The following is a 22,504-nucleotide window of genomic DNA, read 5'->3' on the forward strand; positions in this document are numbered from 1 at the left end:
CATGGGTTCATAGGTAAGTACTAGACTACCTGACCTTGCAGGCCATTATAAGCATATCCAGTTTCCCATTTTGTGCTTGAATTTACCTATCCCGTTTGGTTAGATCCCATGGTCAATAATTACATATTACCTCTAATGAGAATAACTGGGATCATACCATACATAATTTTAGGGGATTCATTGATGGGGTAAAGCAATTAGGAGCTGCTTTTGTCCATTAGTAGTATAGGGGGCAGTGCTTTGGTTAATTTTCTGTTTCCCATCCATAGCTCCAACTCGTGCTTGAATACGGACAGGGATGAATTTTGCTTTAGGTAGATAGGGAGTCTGTTCCACAGCAGCAGCAATATCTTCGGTGACATATACCCGTCCCTCCAAACCATTCTGCTGATGTTACAGAAGAGGTTTAGATCCCTAGACTGAGTATTTCCGATACCATTTGACTTGTTGATGTGCAGTAAATCCATGAGTACTTGGTTGTAGGATGACTTGTAAGCCAGACACAGGTCACCTCTTAGCAGTCTATAGGATACTGAGTACATTGACAGGACTTTGAGTCGGTCCATATAGAAGATGATGTTAAGGACTTGTATCCTTTTAGTAAGATATCTATGTGGGCATTCCAGTGTTGCGTGTCTCTGGATAAATACATTCTAAAGGAGGCATTATATTCAGTGAGTGGCCTAATGAGCTCTGATCAAAGGGGAACAATGATATTGGTATATCTAGACACAATCCCTTTGTTTATAAGCTGTGCGATATAGAAGGAGTTTCACATGTTGCTCAAAAGTTAGGTCACTGTCCACATGAGTTCCCAAATCTTGAACATCTGAGTCTGCTCTTAGGGGGTTATTTTCAATGTGGTAGTTCCCTGGGGGTAGATGAGTTCCCAAAGGATACAGTAATAAATTTTTTGGCATTTCGTTTCAGTCTATGATATTGGCACTAGTTATTTATTTGGGACAGACCTTATTGCAGGATGCTAAACTCATTTGGGAATTCAGTGACTTCTCCTAGCTTTCCTGTATACAGCAAGGCAGAAATGGAGGAGTAGCAATATTTATCCAATACATCAGTCTATTTAAAGAGCTACAATAATGTAAAGGGAGAGCAGGCTAAAATGTCCGTGTGATAATTAAACAATGGAACAGAATGTTTATGATGATGTCTGCATAGTGCCCCATTGGTTCCTTCTAAATTAATACAAGAAATATGGTATGTCCAGTTTACAAAAATAAATGAAGAGTTATTGTAGTGAATAATATTTAATAGCTCTGTTTCTGTACTTAGATACTGTGATCTGACCTTGAGTGCTAAAACAAACTGCAAAGTCAGTATGATTCAGGAACTCAGGCTTGTGGATTGCTACACATTTCTCCTCCTTTATGCCTGCTGGTGTAGCCATTTTTACAACAAATGTAGAACATCTAGACTTTTCTTCATACCCTTGGATTTGGTCCAAGTGCTACTCAAGTATATCATTTCTGTCATAACAAATTGTTTGATGGTTCATTTTACTGAGTATGTGGTGGAAACCAGAGACAGGGCCCGTCATCTCAGAGGACTCTACCTGTACTGAAAGTGCCTAAGTGGCTGCAAAAGGCTATTCAGACAAATCATATAAACTGGATCATTAATGGAAATAATTAAGATGGTGTAAAATGAAACATGAAACAGTCTATTTACCAGGCTAGATAAAAATAAATAAATAACTGGGACCTAAAGATTCCCATAATAAGGGCGCAGTTTACTGGAAGCTCGAAGATTAACTCTAATACAAAATTATAGCTAATACAGCAGAAATTAATTAACAAAAAATAGCGTTTTTACCTTATAATTCTTAAAGGCCATGTCCCGCTAAATATCCATGTATATATAGTTCAAGGGTCACAACATAGGTTTATAGGTTCATAGGTAGGTACTAGGCTATTGGCCCTAGGGCCTATATAAGCCTAGCCAAACGGTACCCTGGCTTTTGCCACCCAAAAAAATTATTTTCCTGTGCCCCTGTCAAGCAGAGCCACAGAAGTGATCCCCAGGGCGAATTTCCTATCTCCCATCCAATCATCAAGATTTTTCTTGAAGACTGCTAATGAGGAGCTTTGTTTGATATAGATAGGTAGTTTGTTCCAGAGTATGGGAAGTCTCTGGGACAGGAATCTATCCCTCCAGCATGTTCTGTTTATTGTGGTGACAAGGTTTAAGTCCCTAGAGCGTGTAGCTTGGAGGGATTGGGATTTCTTTAAGTGGAGCATGTCCAACAGCTCTGGGTTTGACATAGCTTTGTATGTTAGGCAGAGATCGCCTCTGAGTAGGCGATATGTGACAGAGTAAACCTGGTGTTTTTTGAGACAGTCTGTGTAGGGCATCTGTTTGAGGCTGGTAATCCTCTTTGTGAGGTATTTCTGCGGCCTTTCCAGTTGTTGTAGATGTCTTGTGAGGTACATATCAAAAGGGGCATTGTAATCTATAATGGGTCTAATGAGTGATGAGTAGAGGGGGACAATGACCTCTTTTTTCCTGGATGAGAAACCTTTTCTGATAAGGTGTGCCACAAAGAAGGATTTCCTGACTAATGTGGTGATGTGATTATCAAAGGTGAGACTACTATCCACCTGTGTCCCAAGGTCTCTTATCACACTTTTGGTGTTAAGTAGACTACCACCTATGTGGTACTTCATGGGTACAGAGTTTTTACCAAAAGGGATGACAATGCACTTTTTGGCATTGAGCTTGAGGCCATGGCTTTGACACCAGGCATCTTTCTCAGTGAGGCCTTTTGTAGGATGTCCATATCATTAGGAGTTTTGATTATGGCTCATAGTTTGCAGTCATCTGCGAACTTTGTTAGCCAAAGACCTTCTGTGTTAGCCTGTATTTCAGAAAAGTAGATACCAAACAGGAGAGGACCTAGGACTGAACCCTGTGGTACTCCACTTGTCACTGGTCTGAAGTTGGATTTAAAGTCTGCTACTTTCACAGTGTGGGTTCTGTCAGTGAGCCATTTGGCAACCCATCTTGTGACATAGGAATTTATACCTAGTTTAGTGAGTTTATCTATAATTCCAGAGTGGAAGATGGTGTTGAAAACCTTGGCGAGATCTAGATAGGCTGTTTGAACCACCTTACCCTCATCTGCAGCTTTGGTGACCGCTTCAAAGAAGTCTATCAAGTTTAGGAGACATGATCTGCCTTTTACAAACCCGAACTGGGTAGGGTCCAGAATTTGGAGATTACCAATGTCATTGTTTATAAGTTCCATGATGATACGTTCCATAGCCTTGCAGACCAGGACAGTTAGGATAAGGGGTGGGGGTTACCTGCTATACCAGCAGATATTGTCACTGGTGTCCCACAGGAATCTTTACTATGGACTCTTAATTTTGCCCTATTTTTCTCAAATATAAAAATGGAAACTGGGTTGGAGGTAACCAGATAAGCTGATGGTTGCAAACTGGGTAATGTAAAGTTCTCCAAGGTGGTATATGAAATATACACACTTAGCATTCTAACAATGACCTCACATTTAATGTAAGCAAATATCAAATTAAGAGACTTAGCAAAAAGGGTATATATTGTGATTACAAACCAATTTCCCTTATAAAAAAGACACCACCATCTTCAAAAGTACTTGCAAGCAATTATTTAATGCTTCATCATCCTCACTATATTAAAATTCTCTAAAATATTAACAAAAGATTAATAAACTAATTAGAATAAGCACTAGTCAGTATCTAGGTAAATTATGTAAACCTATTTAGAAGCTATTTGTCCAAAATAATACATGAATAATAACAAGAAATGTCTGTGCTGAAGGATTAGGGAACTCGTTTTGTGTTTCATGAATTCATCATTCTTTATAAACTTATTCCTTTAAACCTGCAGTGCAGATAATTCATGCAATTTAATACTTATATGTGTATGTATTTTAAGTCAAACTGCTGTTTGGAGAAGTATTAATTCACTGTGTATTTCAACATAAATAAAAAGGGAGTGCTCCACATATTACAAACACAAGCTGACGTTAATTTACAACTAGTATTGGCATTTTAAATACATACATGTCAGCTGTCAGTACCATATCAAATATGTTGCATGTCATGCTTGTTAAGAACATATTCAGGCCCACAGTTCCTATGATTCAGTATAGCTGCTGCATTTAAAGTGTTATATTGTATTAGTATGACTATTAAAATAGAAACACATATGTGCAGAGGAGCAATACAGACATATTTTGAAAATAGCTATAATAAACGTCCTTCATACAACAATTTAATTTCAAGAATGTTTCAGACATTTAGTCTCTTTCTAGTGGAAGTATTATTGACTTTTCTTGGCAGACTTTGACATCTTTCTAAGGATACAGTTTGATCTTTGCAGAAGTACTCTTGAGGGTTTCTTTGTAAAACACACTTCCTAACTAATATAAATGAAGTTTAAACCAATAACACTCGCCTAGACTAACTATAAGTGAGCATACTTTACACACTGCCTTAACAATTTGGAATGGTCCCTTTCCTTACATTTGAAACATGTCACAATCTAGCACTTCACTTTTTCTTCTGTGATTATTTCATTGACCCTGGTTGATGTCCTTGCATTATTTGCTTTAATTCAGTAGGACAGCCTTTTTCTCCTATACCGACACATAGTCTGTATTTTCCCTTCTTCCTTGTTCTCTAACCCACTTGTCCTATCCTTCATTCATTATTTTTGTCCCGTTTCATAGCAGCAGGCTGAGTTTCTTTTTCTCTTCAGGAGATTAGTATCCTGGTATTAGCTTAGCTTCTCTTTTTAGGTCTCTCTGCTGTTACCAATTACCTTTACTGCCATTGTTTAAATATCTTAATTTACTAACTTTCTGCTTAGCTGTTTTTAACTTTATTTAACTATCTTCATTTAACAAATTTGATCTGGCCTTTAGTTAATACCTTAGTTTATCTACTTATAGAATTTTTAGATGTAGAATTAGTTATTTATTATTTATATTAATGTACTTATGCACTGAATGTTACATTATATTGCCCTTGACATTTTTGTCTTTATATGGTGACACTCTTGATTCTTGATTACAAACTTCCTGATGTTGGCCAACTGCTTCCGAATCCTTTTCTCCACTGTACTGTGGTCTCGGAGTTGGTAGATATAGTTAGAGGTGGTGTGGGGGGGGGGCAAAGCCCCCCACATTGGGAGGGCGTGTGGGTTTGAAATATTGCAGTGTGTGAGACAGGGAAATGTTGGCCAACTAGTTAGTTTCCCCATCTCACACATTTGCTGATGTTTACGTTCGAGGAATGAATGTTCGATTCTATGTTGGTGATGAATGGTCATTAAATGAATGTGCCATTCGATTGCTATACACAGACCCCCTCTAATTTCTGATTCTTCAGTGGTGAGTTCCATCTCCTAGTTGAAAATCCAGGCTCTCCTTGTAAAAGGAGGAAGCATCTCAGTGGGGGTTACAGAAAATACAAACAAACATTTTCAAATATGATCTCATGTTCTATCCTTAGAAATGCATGTAAGAAATTATAGAGCTGAATACAGCATGCATGATTCATAGGTTAGTACTAGGCTAACTGTCCTTGTGGGCCACTTTAAGCCTAGCCAGTTATCCCATGTGAGAATCAAACACTGCATCTTGTGTCAGTAAGGTAAACACCTTAACCATTATGCCAGTCTCCCACAATATCTCTGGATCATGTCAAACCTGCCCCATATCTTATATTTATAAATGTTTCCATTTACAAATAAGACTTCAAAGAAGCATCACATCTTAGTGTTCTGAAATGTTTTATCGCACTCTTGTTTTTTCTTACTTTGCCATATTATCACAGGCACTTATTTTTCACAGCCTAACAGCAATACTAGACCACACAAACTGAACAGTGTTTCAACAAAGTAACCAACCAAGAGCTTTATAATTTAGTCTTTTCTTCTTCACTGATTCATCAGAGATACTGCGGACAATCTAAATGGCAATGATATGACAATGAAAGCATATCATCCTTACAGCACCAACATGGGACCTGACTGTGGCATCCATGTATAAGTTTGTGCCAATAACTGCTGTGATAGCAACATAGCTATTCTTGGCATTGTGCCTCCTTGTGTTTTTACCTTAATATTCAAACTAGTGTAGAATTATTTAATCATTGTGTATGTTCTTATTTCTTCTGTGCTTTCCTCATATCGTTTCAGTTCATAATCCTGAGCTGATTATTGTACCTGTTCCAGGGTTTGGACTACCATAGGATCATAGGAGGTTACTAGGCTAATGGCCCTGGGGCCCTTACAAGCCTACCCAAGAGTTTATCCCCAAAAAAGAACCTTTAGTCAGCACCTGTAGCCCCTGTCAGTGAGGGACAAAGGTGGAACCCCTGGGACAAATCTGTGGTTTCCCATCCACTCATCAAGCTTGCGCTTGAAGAGGGTCAGCGAGGTACTCTGTTTGACATGTATGGGAAGTCTGTTCCAGAGATAGGGCAGCCTCTGGGAGACAAACCTGTCTCTCAAGCAGATTTTGTTAATGTCACATATTAGATTTAGGCCTATCGAGTGGGTAATGCATGAGGAGTTAGACTTATGGATATAGAGCATCTCTAGTTGGGCATGGTCAGATTTTTGCCTTGTAGGCGAGACACAGATCACCTCTGAGGAATCTGTATGATACCCGAGTAGAGTGATAGTGATTTGAGCCTGTCCACATAGGACAGGTGTTGGAGGCCATGGATTCTCGTTGTGAGGTATTTCTGTGGCCTTTCCAGTTGGTGCATGTGCTTGGAGAGGTACATACCAAATGGGGCATTATACTACATTATAGGCCTAATGAGGGAGGAGTACAGAGAGGTAATAACGTCCATTTTTCTGGATGCAATCCCTTTACTTGTGAGATGAACCAAGGAAAAGGCTTTTCTGACCACTGCTGCCACATAATGGTCCAATGTGAGATTGTTGTCAACCTGAGTACCCAGGTCTCTCACCACAGGTTGTGTGCTTAGGGGGCTGTCATTGATATGATAATCAGTAGGGGCCATGCTTTTGCCAAATGGTATTATAATATATTTTTTTGCATTTAACTTAAGGCCATGACTTTGGTACCAGTTATTTGTAGTTGTGAGACCCTCTTGCAGTATGTTAACATCATCTGGGGAGTCAATGACAGCATTCACAAACTTTGTCAGCCACAGGCCCTTTGTCTTTGCCTGGACCTCTGAGAAGTAGATGCCAAACAGTAGGGGTCCCAGGACAGATCCTTGGGGAACTCCACTAGTGACAGGTCTGCTGTCACAGATGGTGGAATTATTTTGACATTTTGGGTCCTATCGGTGAGCCATTTGGCCACCCAACTGACAAGATAGGGATTTACAACAAGTTGTATTAACTTTTTGATGATGTCTGAGTGGGAGATTGTGTCAAAGGTCTTGGCCAACTCAAGGTAAGCTGTATGTACTGACTTTCCCTCATCAAGGGCCTTGGTGACAGTCTCAAAGAAGTCAACCAGGTTCAATAGGCAAGATCTGCCCCTGACGAATCCGAATTGGGTGGGTTCAAGTGCTTGGAGATTGCCTATGTTCTTGTTTATGAGATCCATAATAATATGCTCCATGGCTTTACAGATCAGAATTGTCAAGCTAATGGGGTGATAGTTTCCCCGGTTAGTAGTGGCACCACCTTTGTGCAAGGGGATGACAATGGCAGTTCTCCACTCTGCCGGAATGAAGCCTGTAATTAGGCTGTGGTTGAATAGGGTGCTCAGTGGTGAAGCTATTTTTTGCTGGATATGGTGCAGAATACAGCCTGGGATACTTGCATCAGGTTTGGGTTTTGGTCTACCTTCAGTATAATATTGTATGCCTTATTTGCCACAGATATCCTGTACATTTCTTTACAATTTGGCTGACAAATACCAGCAATCTGTAGTATAACCATCTATGTTTCTATTTCTTATATTCATTCACTTCCTGATATAAGAATTACAAGATGTTAACATGGAACTACATTCATATACTTAATTTTAAAATATATTGAACCTGTGTGATGTCTGCTGTCCTGCTTTAAATTATGTGATTCAGCTGGTAGAAATCCTGCATTTGGATCTCATTAGGGCAGATTCTAGTAATCAGAATGATGTGTCTGGTAGCATCTTTTCCTCACTGTAGAACCCATCATGGTGGGTTCTAGTCCGTATGAGAGTGCATAACTACTACTGCCTATACTTTGAAAGACTGGTAGTTGTGTATAGCACAGGGCAGCTGTATAATGCCAAAGTGTTCTGTTTGGTAGGAAAGTGTTAAACAGCAGTCCTTATATCAATCATGGGGGGGAATGAGAGCCAGATCCTGGTCAAATGGTGCCCTAAACAGGGTAATGGATTGGGCCAGCCCTCCTTACAACCATACTAATAGCCCATTACTTGGTTGTCTCTCCTTATTATCCTTAAACACTGTTTAAACATGTCAGTGTGCAAGCTTTTTGTTTTTTTTGTTTTTTTTTTTTTTTTTGCTTCTGGAATGATCACTGATATTTGGATTTAATTTAAAACTGCTAAATTAAATTTTACAGCAAAAACACTGATTTAATTTAAAACTGCTAAATTAAATTTTACAGCAAAAACACTGACAAGCATTTGTTAAACAAAGCAAAACAGTCTCACACTGAAACTGATTTAACACGAGCAACTGTAAACAACTCTTCCCTTGAAACTCAGACTTATAGAAAATACATCTGGCTTTCCATTAAATTAAAAGACATATGCTGGCACTCATAGTCAAAAAATAGTGAAGCACTAAGTGTCTATGCGAAGGGTGCAGGAATTCAAAAGGCAAATGTGCTACACGTTTGCTGACAGCTTGAGACAGTCCACTGGATGCAAGTGCTCATTTTCAAGTGCAGCCTAGGAGTACTGCTTGCTAAAGTGACCTGCATACAGTCAAACAGTAAACAAATGTAGGCTGTGGGAATCAAATTCAATACTGCAGAAGCAGCTAGTAGCCATGTTCATTCTGACTAAGTAAACTGTTGTTGCCCAACACAGTGTATTTCACACCCATGTCTCTGCAAAAAACAAAGTTAATTAAAATGTATTCACAGTTAAAATGTTAACATTAAACTCATACACTTCATGCTTGTTCACTTTATTCAAAGCCAAATAATAAGGATACTGACAACAGTCAATAAACAAGGACACCAAGGATTGTACCTAAAGACCATGGCTAATATGACAATGTTCCTGTTTACTATAATCAGTTCCTTCCTTCAAACCATAACTGCTGTTGGTTGCTGGAAACAAGTATTTATAGGAACATGTACAGCTATCAATTACAACCACTTGCAAGCCTTACACCTCAGATATATGCTTGAGAATAAGTGAATTAATATGTTTATAAATAATGTTATTTCAGCTTACTGCTGTCAAAACCATACAGTGGAAACTATTGTAACCTCCCACTGCCTTCTCAACTTAGCTACCATCAGGAACAAAGACCCATAAATCAGTAACAGATATTAAATGTTTGTCATATATGCTTACAAGGCTGCTAGAACACAAATGTTTGCATTAGCAAACATTTTCTGAGGGATTCAGAGTGAAACTCGTGATTGTCATTTATGTAATGATTGCAATCCACAACAACTTGCCAGAAAGTCTCAGATTTTGCAAGGAATAGACAAATAGGCTGTGTGTGACAACAACCTATACCCACCCCAACTAACACCCCCCTGATGATAGTTTCACACTTCAACTCAGCCTTGAAACCATCCACTCAAATACCATCAAAAAATACATTAAAATTCTGAAACTCTTCAACACTAACTCCTGACAACTTGCCATCCAAATACCTCAGTATGGCCTCTGACATCATTTGCTACCCTGTATCCTAATTAGTAGATCCATTACAGAAAACTACATCCCAACCCTATGGAAAGTTTCCTACATAATCCCATTGCACAACATTGGCACAGCCACCAAACTGGTAAACTATCACCCTATAGCAATCCTTCCTTCCCTCTCCAAAGTAATTGAAAAATGCATACATCAGCAACTCCTGGCATATCTACTTGATAACTAACTACTTTATCCTACCCAGTGTGGCTTTCAACCCCACAACAGCACCGAATCTGCCCTGCTATATTTCTTAGATACCATTAGTCAAAGAAAGAGCTCAGATAATTTTTGTCTCCACCCTTTTTCTCAACTTGTCAAAAGCTATTAACATGGTTGCACATTATTCTTCCAAAGAATAAAGCTTAGAGACCTCATAAATCCCTCAATTAGCTGGGTCACCAGCTAGCTAAACAATCACATCAAGTCTGTTAAATAGAATGACTCCCACTCCACATTCCTTCCCATCAACACAGGAGTCACAATATTTTGAAAACATGCATTCTCTTCATCTGATTTGTTTTGTAACTAATGGTTGTTGACTATTTACTTTGAAATACTTTGCAAATAATATTTGACCATTTCTTTTTTGTTTTTTTGAATTGTCAAAATGTATTTTTCTCCTTGTTTTACAGATTTTCTTGGGCCTCCACTGAAAATGGGCATTTTAGGTTTCTAGATGGATTTTCCTGGTAAACAAAAGCAAATAAATAAACAAATAAAATAAAACTGCATCACCATCTTTGTTCAAGAATTCTGGATGAAGCCAAATTTTAAATACTATTTTCTTTTATCTGTCTGATAACCAGGTAAAGTCATTGTACAAAGTGTTCCTTTTCAAAGATGACCCAGGAGCACTGTCTGAGTGACTACTCTAAAGCACACAACAGGCAAATGGAAGTGAAAATATTCAAACCCTGTATGTTTGACAAGAGGAAGCAGCTTCTTAATAGCTCAGATTCTTAAGTGCTCGGCAGTTTTAATTTTAAACATGAAATTCATTTTCTAAACAACAACTGTAAAATTTTAATCACTTATTGTTGACCCACTGTCATCTCCCAGTGATTTATCAGAAGATGTTATGGAAGGTCTTGCAGTTAATACAGAGGATTAAGCCTCTAGGTTCTTAATGTGATGCTTCCTGTAGTCAAAGGTGCAAGATTGGATGCTTTCTATCTCAGTTTGCCAGCTGTGTAACTTTAAGCATGCCGCTTAATTAGATATTGGTCCTGTGGAGTTGATATTTTCTGAATATGACTAACTACAAAAGATATATTGCCCACCTTACCTAAATTTTCTGTAGCCTGAATGCAGTCCTCAAATCCATACTGAATCTCATATGCAGAGGAATCATTCTTCAATGTAAGAGGCAGGACTGTCTAGTCTGAAACTCCATGGTGAATCCCATTTGTAGAAGAATTATTCTGTAAGTGCAAGAGGGAAGACTGCCTGCAAAAAGTCCATATGCTGGAATGGAGGCATGACAGTCTGCAAAATTCCATATGCAGGACTTGAGGAATTGGAATTATCCTTGGAGGGGACTGTAGTTTGAATGGACACACACACACACACACACACACACACACACACACACACACACACACACACTGCAAAACCTCATTCTCAGTACACACACACTTCTGCAAAACTCCAGTCTCAATTGCAGAGTCCAGTAGCTGTGTACTATATTGCAGAAATCAGTTTCAGTCTCTCTCATGCTTGAGTCCAGTCTGCTACTACAACAAACAAAACAACTCTCTCCCAGCTAAAATCAATCTTCTCAGTCCATGTGCTGCATCTCACACTACTAAATTGATGTTAATCTGCTTTGTTAAACAAATCTCCAGCACTGCAGAAGCACTTCTGGTTCTAGACACAGCTCAGTCTCAGTCCCTGTGATTGCATCTTCCACTGCTAAATCTGTAAATCTAAAATCTAAATGTAAATCTAAAAAACTGTGCAAAACAAACTCCCACACTGCAGATGCATTGCTGGACACTGCAGGCATCTGTCTGGGCAGAAGTAAGTGGGATGGTGATGTGGGAAGATGGAAAGTTTTTTTTTTTTCTTTTTCATTTTAAAAGCCAGGCCAAGCTCCCTACCCAGTAATGGGCCCTAGGCAGCTGCCTAGGTTGCCTTGTGCTGGAACAGGTTCTGAGTGGGAAGAAGAGATATATTCCAGTGTATATATATATATATATATCTAAAAAGATGAGCTTTCCTAATGTGCTGGTAAGCATTCCACTAAAATCAATTATTGCATCTTCCAGATGCATACAAATAGCAAATGTACATAATGGCTGTATCTGGTACAGAGTCGGTCACCCCAATTTAGTGTTAACACATTGTGAGACTCGGTTTACATTCTGTGAATTCAGAGCACAAATACAAATGTTGATACTTTCATGCAATGGATTTGCATGGCTTCTCGTGGAAACTTACAAGTACATGCTTCTGATTTGTTTTCTTAACTCTTGATCAACCATTGAAATTTCAAGTCAGTTCCCTTATTGCTTGCCATAACTCTGAAACTTCTGCTAATAAAATGGCTTCTTTTTATTATTATTCCAGGAGGTGCATGTGAAATATAAGCAATAATATATACCTAAAGTGCCTCCCACTTTGACTATGAATTTTGGTTTTCCATGCCATTTGGAGCTCTAGAAGTTTCAGAAGACTGCATTATAAAACTTAACTCTTTTTTACAAGGTTCTACATTTATTCAGTGTAATGATTTTTCACTGACTTAATGGACCTCAATATATCTGCATAACATAAGAAGTAACTCAATACGAATGGGATTTCGTCACAAGTTTGTATTCCTGTCTAGGTAAAAAGATGCTTTAATTCTTGAAGCCCTTTGCTAATGTCACTATTCCCACAATACATTTCAGATAAAGAACTCAGATCTGCTGTTGGCTTTTTCTTATTTTCTATAACAAACACTCTCCATACAAAATCCATCTTGCTTTGAAACATACAAGTTTAAGATTCATGTAGGACAATGAATCACATGATTGTACTTGTCTAGTACAATTTCCTTAATGCACTTTCATTCTTTTTGCGCAGAAATATTCCAGCGAAAATCCTGAAGTTTCATATTAGTTTTTGTTCCAGTGCAAGTGCCTGAAGTCTGATATCCACACATAGATGTTTAGCACGTATGAAGTCCTGAAACACTTATTTGTTTATATCTATCTATATATATATATATATATATATATATATATATATGTATATATGTGTGTGTGTATATATATATATATATATATATATATATGTGTGTGTGTGTGTGTGTGTGTGTGTGTGTGTGTGTGTGTGTGTGTGTATGTACATCTACGCAAGGCAGCCATCTCCTATGATACTTATTTTTAATACTTATTGTGGAAACTCCTATAAATACTGAAATTTTGTAAGCAGTTGCACTGCACAGAGTCATAGTGAGATCTCACTATGTGCTCATGCATACGAGGTTCATACTACTTCCTCTTTACAGAAAAATGAATGCTTTTACCTGTGTCTGGATCAAGAAAATACAGACTGACTCATAATTTCTCATGAAAGTTTACAGAAGTCAGATAAATGGTTAGAAATGAGGAAAAAGGTGTAGCACAAGGTTATAAAATAAAACATGAGTATTCTTGCCTGCATAGTTGGAAATGGATCTTGCTCTGCAAGTCTGCATTTATTGAACACCATCATTTTATGTTTTAAGTGAAATCCCCTGAGATGAAGCATTTCTTGAATGACTGGAAAGTATCTGCAGAAATGACTCACTGCACTCTTATTAAAGAATGAGTGATGTTATTAAAGAATGAATGACTTTGAAACTCCTAGAAAGTTCCAGCTTCTGAATATTAAGGAATATTTAACAAAGAATTTGATTTAGGTGTAGGATTCTTCCATACATACTATTTGTACAGCAATGTGTACTTTGCCTTTTGAAGACATTACATACTCACATTTTGATCTGAGGAATTTGTATGGTATGAAATCTTATCAAATAAATGAGTTTATTTCATTTATTTGGAAAATATTTTTCTGACACAGGTGAGTATGTATATGTTATATATAAATATGAGCTTCCCTAATGTACTGGTAAGAATTCCACTAAAGTCATTGCATCTTCTGGATGCATACAAATATATACACATATACCTACATGTGGACTAATGGACAAGACATCTGTCTTTGGATCAGAAAATTGTAGGTTTGAGTCCTACCATGGTCGTGCAGCCAATGACCTCATCCTTTTAGAGCTGATTGACCTAGTGGGCTAATGCACTATGCTGTACTTAATAGAGTCCTGTGGTCAAGACTTGGCAGGGGTGAATTTTTTCCAGGAGTTCCACCTGTGTCTCTCATTGACAGGGGTGACAGGTGCTGATTGGGGTTTATTTTTTGGGGATAAACTCTTGGCTAGGCTTGTAAGGGCCCCAGTGCAATTAGCCTAGTAATCTCCTATGATCCTATATATGGATCTACTTCATATAGTTGACACCATTTTGATGACCTTCACAGCATCGAGACCACATTATCAAAAGTGTAAAATCACAAACACCTGGAACATTGTATTTTCCCTTCAGGAAAGTACCCACTTGGCCACCAGCAACTAAAATAGAAACATAACAAAAATTAAACTCATGAAGTGAAAGGCTTCACACACCACACCCACCATATGGAGGGCTGTGCCCCCCACACTCCCGCTAACTAAATATACCAACTCTGAGACCACACAACAGTGGAGAAAAGGGCAAAGTTCACCATGGTGGCCAAGTGGTTGCTTTCCGGAGGGAAAATATGATGTTCCGGGTGTTCATGTGTTTAAACTTTCGACAATGTGGTCTCCATGATGTGAAAGTCAACGAAATGGCAAGTCAACTATATGAAGCAGATCCATGTGTGTGTGTGTGTGTGTGTGTGTGTGTGTGTGTGTGTGTGTATATATATATATATATATATATATATATATATATATATATATATATATATATATATATATATATATATATATATACATATATTGATAGATATAGATATATAGGTTTACTATCAAAATGTCAAATGGCAGTTATGTGAACTTGGATGGCCAATAGGCTGTTTTCAAGTTCATGTAATGCCAAACCAAATATGTTCATCTCCAGAACAGTGAATGCTAGTGTGCATTCTCTGTTGTGAGGTCAATGTTCTGAATGGAGATCGCACTACTGTGGAGATTGGGAAATGTACCATTTTCTTCACTGTATTGCGATCTTGGAGTTTGTATATATAATTAGCAGGGGGTGTTGGGGTTGCAGGGGGGCTTGCCCTCCTGCAGAACATTAGTAGGAAATCACCGGAAGTCAACGTAAGTTGGGTAATGATGATAATGTCAAATTTCGAATTAACGACATTACCGCTTTTGTTGTTTTGAGTACACAATGTTTCTATTTTTGATGTTTTTTTCAAGTTAGCCATTACTTGAACACGTGTTTTTTGGAATTGTAATATAAACCATATATATATATATATATATATATATATATATATATATATATATATATATATATATATATATATATCTATATATATATATATATAGATAGATAGAGAGAGAGAGATGCATAGCAATTTGTCGAATGCTCATTTTATCAAAACTGAAATCACTGATATCAGTTTAAACTAAAAAAACAGCGCAGGCAAGGCTCCTGGTTCCAAATAATAAAAAGTTTAATATACAACAGAACGATCCTTAAAATTCACTAGCACTTTCACCAATAGGCTTCTTCAGGTGTGATATGTTACTACATGTCACTTCCTTTTAAATCAAAATTTTAAATCACATGACTAAAATATTTAAAGAGACATTTCTTAAAATTCTTATCCACAACATTTACATAATACATAAAATAAAGTGTCATTCTAGATTAATTCTATTTCTTGTGTAGTGGTCTAAATTTAAAAGTTGGTCTCAAGGGAATACAATCATTTAGTCTGTGTCCAGCATTAGCTCTCAGTTTTATAATCCATTGAGTTTCTAACTCCTCTGTTTTCAGTCTAACATCACCTCCCCTTTTATTGACATAATTTTTGCCTATTACCATAAAGTTAAAACAGTGTGTAATGTCTGTATGTGCTGTGTGTGTTTTGCCAGAGCATCAAACATGCTTTTTTTATTTATACGGTACAAATGTTCTCTAATTCTATCTTTCAGCATTCTGTCAGTTTTGTCGACGTAGAATTTTGTACATATTTTGCACACGGCCAAATAGACAACGCGCATACTTCACTTTCAATTTTAGTATTAGGGCTATGTGCACAAGTATGCACGTAGTCTATTTGGCCGTGTATAAAATATGTACAAAATTCTACATCGGCAAAACTGACAGAATGCTGAAAGATAGAATGTCTCTTTAAATATTTTAGTCATGTGATTTTAAATTTTGATTTAAAAGGAAGTGACATGTAGTAACATATCACACCTGAAGAAGCCTATTGGTTTTTAGTCATGTGATTTTGGTTTTAGTCATGTGATTTTAAATTATGATTTCAAAGGAAGTGACATGTAGTAACATATCACACCTGAAGAAGCCTATTGGTGAAAGTGCTAGTGAAATTTAAGGATCCTCCTCTTGTATATTAAACTTTTTATTATTTGGAACCTGGAGCCTTGCCTGCACTGTTTTTTTAGTTCAGTTTTTCTCTACTTCTTGAGTGCAGGTACTTGGATTTTGGTGGTAGCTGTTTTTGTAGTTGTAACCGATATCAATTTATTTAAAACAATTTTCATTGAAAACTTATTTTGTGGAATCACAATTCATAGAAAACTGTAGTAGTGTATACATTGTATGTGATCGTATGTTTTTTTTTTTTTTTTTTGGCATAGCTGACATAGAAATGCTTTTGCAAAACTATGTATGGACTGGTAATGGGTACCATAAAGCTGTATCCCCATATTTTTTAGAGGTCTGTGTGCCAAAACTGATTTGCTGTGTGCCATATTTTCTCTTTTCTCTGTCATTGTGCCAGCATGGAGTTTGTATATATAAGTTGGAGGGGCACAAAAATTAGACTTTGTATGGTATATTTGTTGTTTAGAATGTTTGTTATCAATCTATAGTGCAAGAATTCTGGACAAAACCAAAAATAATGGTGGACAAAAAGCCCCAAATAGGGACAATTTTTAAACATTGCTGCCATACTCATAGAAAGTTGACAGAATAACAAGTTCTGCATTAGCATGCATTTTTCTGAGGGTATGAAGTCTGAAACCTAAATGTCTGTCATTATTTAATTACTAAAATCCTCAATGCTTTGCTGGAAAATAATGTGGAACAGTCAAAAAATATGAGGCAGAAACATGGACATTCTTTGAAAGTGTGGACATTTGAGAGATGTGGTACTGAATGAAGAATATTTTGCTGTTTATTTCCAGCCCAGAAAATGCCTTCTATTACTCCACTTTAAGAGTCTGCCATGTTTACTTTCAGTAACCCTTCTGCATTCTTCCTCCATCTAACTCTACACACAGTTTCCTTCTGGTCACCCCTTTCTCTTAGGCTTTAAGGCACAGACTCCTTAGCCATCATTATGCCACTTGAGCCCCCCAGCCAAGAACCACTGGTTTAAACCACTGTGTAGGTGCTTTAGGCCTGGTACAATCCATCCACATTAGTGGTGGGACAACCTATCCACATTATAGTTGGTGTGACCTGGATGATGAGTTAGCTTGAATTTCAAGAGCTGAAGGGCTAAGACCCAAGCTGCAAACTGAGAATTACCATTCTTCTGCCCATACAGCCACTGCAGAGGGACATAAGCTGTGATGAGAGTAAAGTCTCTTCCTGATGGATAACATTTTAACATTGCAGATGCCGATTTAATCTCTAACAATTTTCTTTCAATTGCTGAGTGATGCCTCCCAGTGTTAGTGAGCTTATGATTAGTGGAGCACAAGGGTGTTCTTCCCATTCTACATTTTGTGATGAGGCCATCATGATCCCCAACTGAGAAGCATCAATAACTATAATAAATGGATTGGGGAAATCTGGAGCCATCAAAATAGGCTCTGAACATATGTCCTTCAATTTCTGAAATGTCTATTCAGTTGCATCTGTCAATTTGACATTCAGTGGGGGTCCTGTCTTTATTTAGATCAGTTACGATACAAGAAATAGAGGGGCAATGCCTTGCACAAACTTTTGAAAATAATTTCCTAGGCCCATTAAAGCCTTACAGTTTTTGCCATGGGTCTGGGGTAGTTCTAAAATATGTCTAACAGGGCTTCTACTACTCTCTTGCTTACTATGTAGCCACAATCATAGTCATCTCTCCTGCCTATTTTGCAGCTGGATGTGAATTCTTTTAGTCTACATTTGTCCAATGCTAACAGCACCTTATAGAGATGATTTTCATAGTTCTTGTAGAAAATAAATCATGCAGATAGGGTGGCGAACATCATACATAGCATCTAAGAATCCTATCCATGAGCCTCTCGAAAATTGCTGATATTTCATGGAGACCAAATTGCATGAATATATAGTGGTATAAGTCATGCTTCATGGAAATTCTAGTTTTTTTTTACTTTGGTGACTAACACTATTTGCCAGTATTCTTTAATTATATCCAAAATGGAAGGAAACCTAGCATTGCCTAACATTTCCACTCATTTATCCACTTGGACTATTGGATATTAGTCACATTTGAAGATTCTGTTTAGTTTTCTAAAGTCATTACAACATCTGATGGAGCCACCAGCCATGGGAACAAGTATGATGGGGTTATTCCACTCACTCCAGGGTTCTACTATGACCCCAAGTTTGTCCATTTTCAGTACTTCTTTTTTAACTGCTAGGCAATGGTATTTTGGTATCCTTTATGATTTTTAGATTTAGTTTTTCACCAGGCAGTTTCAGTGTTATGGAGGTTTAAATAGGTCCTATCAAGCAGCTCTGCAAATATCTCCTTTTTATTCAGTATCTTTGTAGTTTGAAGTTGTGCACTTCTATTATATGGACTTTATTGTGCTCCTGTACCTTTTCCATGTGTTTCTTTACTGTAGAGATTATTGTTATTATCCTCTGCTGCAATGGCAGATTAAATGCAGCTTGGGCCCTGGGCATATTTCAAACCATGCACCCCCAACATGCATGCACGCGCGCACACACACACACACACACACACACACACACACACACACACACACACACACACACACACACACACACACACACACACACACACTCACACATGCTTTTTTGTACCATGCAGAAATGCATATCTTTTTCTGAACTTACTTCCCTGATCACCTTAAATGTATATTTACCTAACACATTGTTTTAAATTATTCTTATTGTTTAGTAAATCAAAATGTGTGTGTGTTTCTTTTACTTTTGAGTAGTCTTGAATTTTTTTTCAGCAAGGAGTGAAACAAAATATACCAATAATAAAATTTCCTTTTTAAAACATTTCATTTATAAATGACCACTAGAATGGCTGCCATTGTAATCTACCGATGTCTGTACCTGTAAATTATGGCCAGTTGACTGTGTACACCCAAAATGTATGAATGTGGCAAAACTAGCCACAGGTAAGTACACAGTAGATTTTCAAAGCCTAACTAATAACTGTTTAACTTGGTCATAACTGTAAGGACAGTCATTCTCATTCCCAGACAGCCCCTGCACCTAGTAATTATATAAAGCCAAATCATTGCCTGGTTATCTGTCAAATGCCTGTCATAAAATAATAAATCTATAAATGGTAAGAGAGTAAGCCATTTCAGAAGCACACAATAGTCCACGTATTTCACCTTCCTTCACAAAAATGCACATTAGTCCTGACAGACTATTTAAACTGAACAGACTACAAAGTGATAAGTTTCTTTCATCCACAGACAATTCCCCCCACATACATATTAAAAACACACACACACACACACACACACACACACACACACACACACACACACTATAGCCTCTTTGCTTCTTACAATTCATCTGATTGCGATAAGAAGAAATACCTTTCAGCCTGTTAGCACCACAGTCAGGGACAAAAGCAAAAATAATGAGGAATACAGTTCCTCTTATAATATTCTATATATACTAAGGACCTCCTTAGAGGTTGTTATAAGTCCAGCTCAGATGCAGTCTAGTACACGTTATCACTAAACCATTTTACAATTTGAGATTTAAAAGTTTTGCTCCCTATTTTAATTAATGACTATGGCATTGCCTTCTAATAAATTAATGTTTCTAGATTCCATCTCACTGTTTTTAAACTTAACATCTAGAGTTATGACCGACACATCATCTTGCAACAATTTGTACATTGATACGAAATTGTATCTTTGCATGTGGTAACAAATAGAAAACCATTTACCATTTTTAACTAGTCCTTGTAATGTATATGTAACTTAAAATCCTTAACTAATTTTTTTGTAAATCTCTTGAAATTTTATGAGAATAATTGTGTCATGTGTTAGATGTTTTAGACTTTAGTGAGAACAGCACTCTGAAGCATTTAGATACATTGCCTATTTATTGTGCACAAGCCATTTCTTATGTTGAACCTTTAATTATATAGCTGCTAAAGGAGAGAAAATAGCACAATCATACACTGAAAGCAAGAATGTTGGGCATTTTAAAATAGTACACATCCAGCCTTCCCTACTATATATATTCACAAATGTTTGCATTATAAGACAAATCATATATGACTGACTAATCATGCCAGCCCATAGATACAAAGACTAGTCCAAATTTATTCCAAAAAATAAGCAAAAAGTCCTCTTTGTACTGTTTGCCATTTAGGTGGTAATAGCATTCTGGTTAGCAGATAGTCTATCTGCTACAAGACTGCATTGTTGTCATATTTGTTAAGTATCAAAATTATTCAAGGATGTTTTGAGCACCTTGAAAAATCATTCTGTGTCAGCCTGATTTTGCAACTGCCCTGAGGAAAATGGATACAACATCCATTTTAAAAGTCACATGATTTTTAAAAAGGCAGTCAATATACTCTTAGAAATGTTTTATTGAATAATATATTAAAACAAGTGTACACATTTTCTAATCTTGAAATAATTTGTGTATCCATATAGTGGTCTTGGTGATGCTAAATAGAGATACCACATACTTATACTTTATTAATACTTGTATGCACTTTCAAAAAACCATTATAGCTTGCATTTTTTATAATCGATTATTAGTTAATTGAGTTCACTGCAGATACTCAAATCTCAGGCACTTGATATCCACTGTCTCAAAGCCAGGGACCCAAGCGTATTGTAACTCATGCAGGCTGTACATGCTTGACCTTGAGTATATTGTGGTAGGGCAGCACTGGTAGTGCTCCAACTCAGACTGAGTTCAGGCAGGCTGCTTCAGGGAGGGAGCAGGAGGGGAGTTAAAACAGGGAGTGGGGAGATTTAGAATTAGGGAATGGGAGGAAAATTAGGATTAGGGAGAGGAAAGGGATTTTTAGGTTTAGAGAGTGAAAATGGTGGTTTTGGGTTAGAGAGTGATCAGAGAATTTATGTTTAGGAAGGTGGTTAATGTTTTAAGGTTTCTAGAGTGGCAGGAGACTTTTAGGTAGGGAGGGGAAGTGGAGGTTTAGCAATAAGGACCAAGGAGTCAGGTTGGGAACTCGTGTGGGAGTTTTAGGTTTACAGTTTAGATTCTGGAAGGGCTATGTAAGATATATATATATATATATAGATTTAGATATTCTACTCAGTAATTAGTTAATGCACTCCTTCAATGACTAGAGATTGCAAATCCTTTTTAGTAAGATTGTTGGCATCCCATGCCACCAGTCTTATGCTTTTGTATCCTTTCAGAGCCCTGTTAATGATCTGGTGCTTTGAATAATCTGGAAACCAAAGAACCTGACCCATCGGCCAGGGGCTGACATATGTATTTGGATTGTCCTAACTGCCTCATTCAATAAGCATCTAGATGGAATATAATGATGGCAAGAAAAGTCGACCACCTCCTATACCTGTTGTGGCAAAATGGTATAAAATGTCCAGAAGGACTGCAATGCTTCTCAATAAATTCTCGTCATGCTAAGAGCCCAGAGTGAACTTAATAAATGAACAGTCCCATCAAATGAAAAACGTACTTCATACTTCAGTAGGATTCTCATGTGCCTCCAGAGCCAGATTCTGAAACCTGGGGATCTGCAATCAAAGGAGGCTATCAACTAACCCATTGCATTTTCCAGGGACATGCTTGGTAGAAAAGCAAGTTCAGTTGTAAGCTACAAAGAACTAGCAACATAAGCACAGACTTGACCAACACTGACCTGGCTATTTTTGTTAAGACCCTTACCACATCCTGATTGTCAGAATGGAACACAATTATTTTATTGCAAAAGTCTACCTGACACTCAAATCAGCATGATTTATAAAAATGTTTCATCTCTCCTTCACTTCTCTGCCCATGATGTTGATGTTGGCCAGCAAGCCAGCATTCCCCTATGAAAGAATCCATTCTACGAATGCCAGCTGCATCCATAAAAAGCTGCAATGCCTCTGAGGGCAGCCAATTATCCTGTCTTAAGCAGATACCATTGCAGTCAGCAAGGAACATGTGTCACAATCTGAGGTCATCCTTGACCTACTTAGTCACCCTTACCTGG

General features: G+C 37.4%; 1 protein-coding gene across 3 annotated transcripts in view; it reads left to right on the forward strand.

Annotated features, from left to right (window-relative positions):
• The window catches only part of OXR1 (oxidation resistance 1), a 4,227,902-nt gene that overhangs the window by 255,016 nt on the left and 3,950,382 nt on the right, over nt 1-22,504 (forward strand). The gene's annotated exons all lie outside the window — the stretch shown is intronic.

The sequence above is a fragment of the Protopterus annectens genome, chromosome 3.part0, assembly GCF_019279795.1.
Source record: "Protopterus annectens isolate FY-2018-M chromosome 3.part0, PAN1.0, whole genome shotgun sequence".
Taxonomy (NCBI): Eukaryota; Metazoa; Chordata; order Ceratodontiformes; family Protopteridae; genus Protopterus; species Protopterus annectens.